The sequence below is a fragment of the Schistocerca nitens genome, chromosome 7 (assembly GCF_023898315.1).
Source record: "Schistocerca nitens isolate TAMUIC-IGC-003100 chromosome 7, iqSchNite1.1, whole genome shotgun sequence".
Classification (NCBI taxonomy): Eukaryota; Metazoa; Arthropoda; class Insecta; order Orthoptera; family Acrididae; genus Schistocerca; species Schistocerca nitens.
In genome coordinates this window covers 308754288-308759287 of record NC_064620.1, presented here as the reverse complement: position 1 = coordinate 308759287, position 5000 = coordinate 308754288, and the positions used below count along the sequence as shown (strand labels likewise).

General features: G+C 61.7%; 1 non-coding gene and 1 pseudogene across 1 annotated transcript; both read right to left on the bottom strand.

Annotated features, from left to right (window-relative positions):
• The window catches only part of LOC126197816 (large subunit ribosomal RNA), a 7923-nt pseudogene extending 3317 nt beyond the window's left edge, over positions 1-4606 (bottom strand).
• A 188-nt stretch (positions 4607-4794) lies between these two features.
• Positions 4795-4949, bottom strand: LOC126196364 (5.8S ribosomal RNA). The gene has a single exon (XR_007538879.1). It is a non-coding gene; the product is annotated as a 5.8S ribosomal RNA (ribosomal RNA).
• Between the last annotated feature and the right edge of the window lie 51 nt (positions 4950-5000).

Genomic DNA, 5000 nt, shown 5'->3' with positions numbered 1-5000 from the left:
ACGTCGATCGAGGCCACGAAAACAGAGCGACAGGAGCGGACCGCGTCGGTGAGAGCAGTGTCCAAGATGAAGGTGTTTTCCAACATCCCATCCCGGGGGATGAATGCCCGCTGACGTTCGTCCACAGCACACGCACGCATCAGGCGTGACGCGAGAACCTTGTGAAAGGCCCGCGCCAAGACTGAGCAGACGGTGATGGGGCGAAAGTCAGCGGGGGATGTTGGTGCAGCCGTTTTGGGGAGGAGTGACGTCCGCGCGCGAAGCAGACGCTCGGGAAGGGCGCGGGCCAGGAGGAAGAGATTCATGATTTTCACCAGGACTTCGTGCGGCAGGCGCCGCAGCTCCACTGGGGTAAGGCCGTCCGGCCCGGCTGCCGATCCCCTGGGCGGCAAGGCAGCAGCGACCTCCTCGTGTGTGACCGGCCCCCAAATGCACTCAAGAGCGACAGGCTCCGAGTGCGGGAGGAGGCGGTCACGGATGAAGCCCGCGGTGGAAATGGGCTTCTTAGTGAAGAGGTCCGCCCAGAAGTCCAGCAGACCGGGGATGTCAGGTGGTGGCTGCAGCAAGGTGCCATCCAACAGACCACGCACGCAACGCGCACGCGACCTGCGGAAGGCATCCTGCGTCCGCGCGTACTCCCAGCGGCGGCGTTTGCGCTTCTGCAGCGGCGGAGCGGCAGGCGGCCGCTTAGATGGTTGGCGCGGCCGCTGCGTCCTGGTGTTCAATCTCTCCCCCCTGGACCCGACCGACGCAAGGACATCCGGGAGCATGCCCAAGATGACATCAGGTGGCGTGCCCCGCCCCAGACCAATGACTCGGTCCAGAGCAGAGAAACGCTGGGCGGAAGCAGGTAGCTCCGCCAGATGCTCCCAGATGGCGGCGTCAGTCGGCCCCTCCGTTGGCGGCCCGGTGGTATCGGCCGCGAAGTCCTCGGCTGCGTCGTTGGACGGCGCAGCGGCATCGCCCGCGTCAGGCAGCGGCCTCGCCGCTCCCCGGCGGGACGCCGGCTCTTCCCCCCGACCGAGCTCAAGTGCCTCCATGAAGTTGCGGACAAGCTGCTTGTGAGCAGCCTTCCGCCGTTGGCACTTGATTGCTTCTAGCGTTCGGTCGGGGAACATCCTAATCAGCTCTTGGTTGACAAAGAAGAACCGTGCGTCCCTCTCAAGGAACAGTTCGGCCTCCGCTTTGGCGAGCGAAAGGACTTCTTCCTCCGTCCACCTCGCGCGATGCCTCTCCGTGATGACCTCTGCGTTGGCGGCCGCTAGGTGTTGGCGGCGCCGGTGGACCCCGAGACCAGTTTTGGTGGTAAATGTGCGGTGGCACTCACTGCAAGCAAAAGAAGCTACACAAGCTATCGAATCTTCGTCACGGCCGGTTGGCCGGATAGGTGCTGGGGAAGTTGGGGTGGCACCTTCAGCGGAAGGGCCACCATTTTCGTTTCTTATCATACTGCCCCCAACTGTAAGGGATAATGCGAGGGGGGGCTGGTAACCCCCCCAGGCCCCTGGTGCGGTCTTCTACTCTGCGAAATCAGCGGGCCCACGTGAAGGGGAGAAGACCGCAGGAGAGGAGAGGCTATGAGGGCTAGGCCCATGTATTGCGCATCACTCTCCCTGTAACTACAACCCAAGGAAGGCACCTCGCAGCAGCAGCACGACTACATCAAGACCGCGCTTCGAAAAGCCGAGTCCGGATGCAGCCACACCGCCGCCACTTGGCTACCTTAAGAGAGTCATAGTTACTCCCGCCGTTTACCCGCGCTTGCTTGAATTTCTTCACGTTGACATTCAGAGCACTGGGCAGAAATCACATTGCGTCAACACCCGCTAGGGCCATCGCAATGCTTTGTTTTAATTAGACAGTCGGATTCCCCCAGTCCGTGCCAGTTCTGAGTTGATCGTTGAATGGCGGCCGAAGAGAATCCGCGCACCCGCGCGCCCCCGGAGGAGCACGCTAAGGCGGACGCGGCCTCGCAGCAAGGAAGATCCGTGGGAGGCCAAGGCACGGGACCGAGCTCGGATCCTGCACGCAGGTTGAAGCACCGGGGCGCGAACGCCGCACAGGCGCGCGCATCCTGCACCGCCGGCCAGCACGAGGCCGACCAACGGCGAGAGCAGACCACACCCACGCTAAACGCCCGCACTTACCGGCACCCCTACGGCACTCACCTCGCCCAGGCCCGGCACGTTAGCGCTGACCCACTTCCCGACCAAGCCCGACACGCCCCGATCCTCAGAGCCAATCCTTATCCCGAAGTTACGGATCCAATTTGCCGACTTCCCTTACCTACATTATTCTATCGACTAGAGGCTCTTCACCTTGGAGACCTGCTGCGGATATGGGTACGAACCGGCGCGACACCTCCACGTGGCCCTCTCCCGGATTTTCAAGGTCCGAGGGGAAGATCGGGACACCGCCGCAACTGCGGTGCTCTTCGCGTTCCAAACCCTATCTCCCTGCTAGAGGATTCCAGGGAACTCGAACGCTCATGCAGAAAAGAAAACTCTTCCCCGATCTCCCGACGGCGTCTCCGGGTCCTTTTGGGTTACCCCGACGAGCATCTCTAAAAGAGGGGCCCGACTTGTATCGGTTCCGCTGCCGGGTTCCGGAATAGGAACCGGATTCCCTTTCGCCCAACGGGGGCCAGCACAAAGTGCATCATGCTATGACGGCCCCCATCAACATCGGATTTCTCCTAGGGCTTAGGATCGACTGACTCGTGTGCAACGGCTGTTCACACGAAACCCTTCTCCGCGTCAGCCCTCCAGGGCCTCGCTGGAGTATTTGCTACTACCACCAAGATCTGCACCGACGGCGGCTCCAGGCAGGCTCACGCCCAGACCCTTCTGCGCCCACCGCCGCGACCCTCCTACTCGTCAGGGCTTCGCGGCCGGCCGCAAGGACCGGCCGTGACTGCCGGACTGACGGCCGAGTATAGGCACGACGCTTCAGCGCCATCCATTTTCAGGGCTAGTTGCTTCGGCAGGTGAGTTGTTACACACTCCTTAGCGGATTCCGACTTCCATGGCCACCGTCCTGCTGTCTTAAGCAACCAACGCCTTTCATGGTTTCCCATGAGCGTCGATTCGGGCGCCTTAACTCGGCGTTTGGTTCATCCCACAGCGCCAGTTCTGCTTACCAAAAGTGGCCCACTTGGCACTCCGATCCGAGTCGTTTGCTCGCGGCTTCAGCATATCAAGCAAGCCGGAGATCTCACCCATTTAAAGTTTGAGAATAGGTTGAGGTCGTTTCGGCCCCAAGGCCTCTAATCATTCGCTTTACCGGATGAGACTCGTACGAGCACCAGCTATCCTGAGGGAAACTTCGGAGGGAACCAGCTACTAGATGGTTCGATTAGTCTTTCGCCCCTATACCCAGCTCCGACGATCGATTTGCACGTCAGAATCGCTACGGACCTCCATCAGGGTTTCCCCTGACTTCGTCCTGGCCAGGCATAGTTCACCATCTTTCGGGTCCCAACGTGTACGCTCTAGGTGCGCCTCACCTCGCAATGAGGACGAGACGCCCCGGGAGTGCGGAGGCCGCCGCCCCGTGAAGGGCGGGGAAGCCCCATCCTCCCTCGGCCCGCGCAAGGCGAGACCTTCACTTTCATTACGCCTTTAGGTTTCGTACAGCCCAATGACTCGCGCACATGTTAGACTCCTTGGTCCGTGTTTCAAGACGGGTCGTGAAATTGTCCAAAGCTGAAGCGCCGCTGACGGGAGCGATTATTCCGCCCGAGAGCATCCCGAGCCAACAGCGGCGCGGGTCCGGGGCCGGGCCAGGTAGGTCCGTCATCCGGGAAGAACCGCGCGCGCTTGCCGGGAGCCCGAGCGCCCAAAGGGGCGAATCGACTCCTCCAGATATACCGCCGAGCAGCCAGCCAGGACACCGGGGCTCTGCCCAACAGACGCGAACCGAGGCCCGCGGAAGGACAGGCTGCGCACCCGGGCCGTAGGCCGGCACCCAGCGGGTCGCGACGTCCTACTAGGGGAGAAGTGCGGCCCACCGCACACCGGAACGGCCCCACCCCGCGGCGAGTGGAAAGGCAACCGGACACGACCCCGCCGCGGATTGCTCCGCGCGGGCGGCCGGCCCCATCTGCCGAGGGCGGAGGCCAGTGGCCGGATGGGCGTGAATCTCACCCGTTCGACCTTTCGGACTTCTCACGTTTACCCCAGAACGGTTTCACGTACTTTTGAACTCTCTCTTCAAAGTTCTTTTCAACTTTCCCTCACGGTACTTGTTCGCTATCGGTCTCGTGGTCATATTTAGTCTCAGATGGAGTTTACCACCCACTTGGAGCTGCACTCTCAAGCAACCCGACTCGAAGGAGAGGTCCCGCCGACGCTCGCACCGGCCGCTACGGGCCTGGCACCCTCTACGGGCCGTGGCCTCATTCAAGTTGGACTTGGGCTCGGCGCGAGGCGTCGGGGTAGTGGACCCTCCCAAACACCACATGCCACGACAGGCGGCAGCCTGCGGGGTTCGGTGCTGGACTCTTCCCTGTTCGCTCGCCGCTACTGGGGGAATCCTTGTTAGTTTCTTTTCCTCCGCTTAGTAATATGCTTAAATTCAGCGGGTAGTCTCGCCTGCTCTGAGGTCGTTGTACGAGGTGTCGCACGCCACACCGCCAGCCGGCTGTGCACGCTACCGAGACAGTACCGGTATGCGAACCGCCAGGCGACGGGCGCGCATCGCTCGTTTGAGGGGACGTGGCCGGCCCCACAGGCCGGCACGACACACCCACGTCTCCGAAGCGGGACAAACGCCGCGCGCTTCAGTTTACGTAGCCGACCCTCAGCCAGACGTGGCCCGGGAACGGAATCCATGGACCGCAATGTGCGTTCGAAACGTCGATGTTCATGTGTCCTGCAGTTCACATGTCGACGCGCAATTTGCTGCGTTCTTCATCGACCCACGAGCCGAGTGATCCACCGTCCTGGGTGATCTTTTTACAGTTTCCACTGTCTCTTTCAAAACAGTTGCATAGGCGGGAC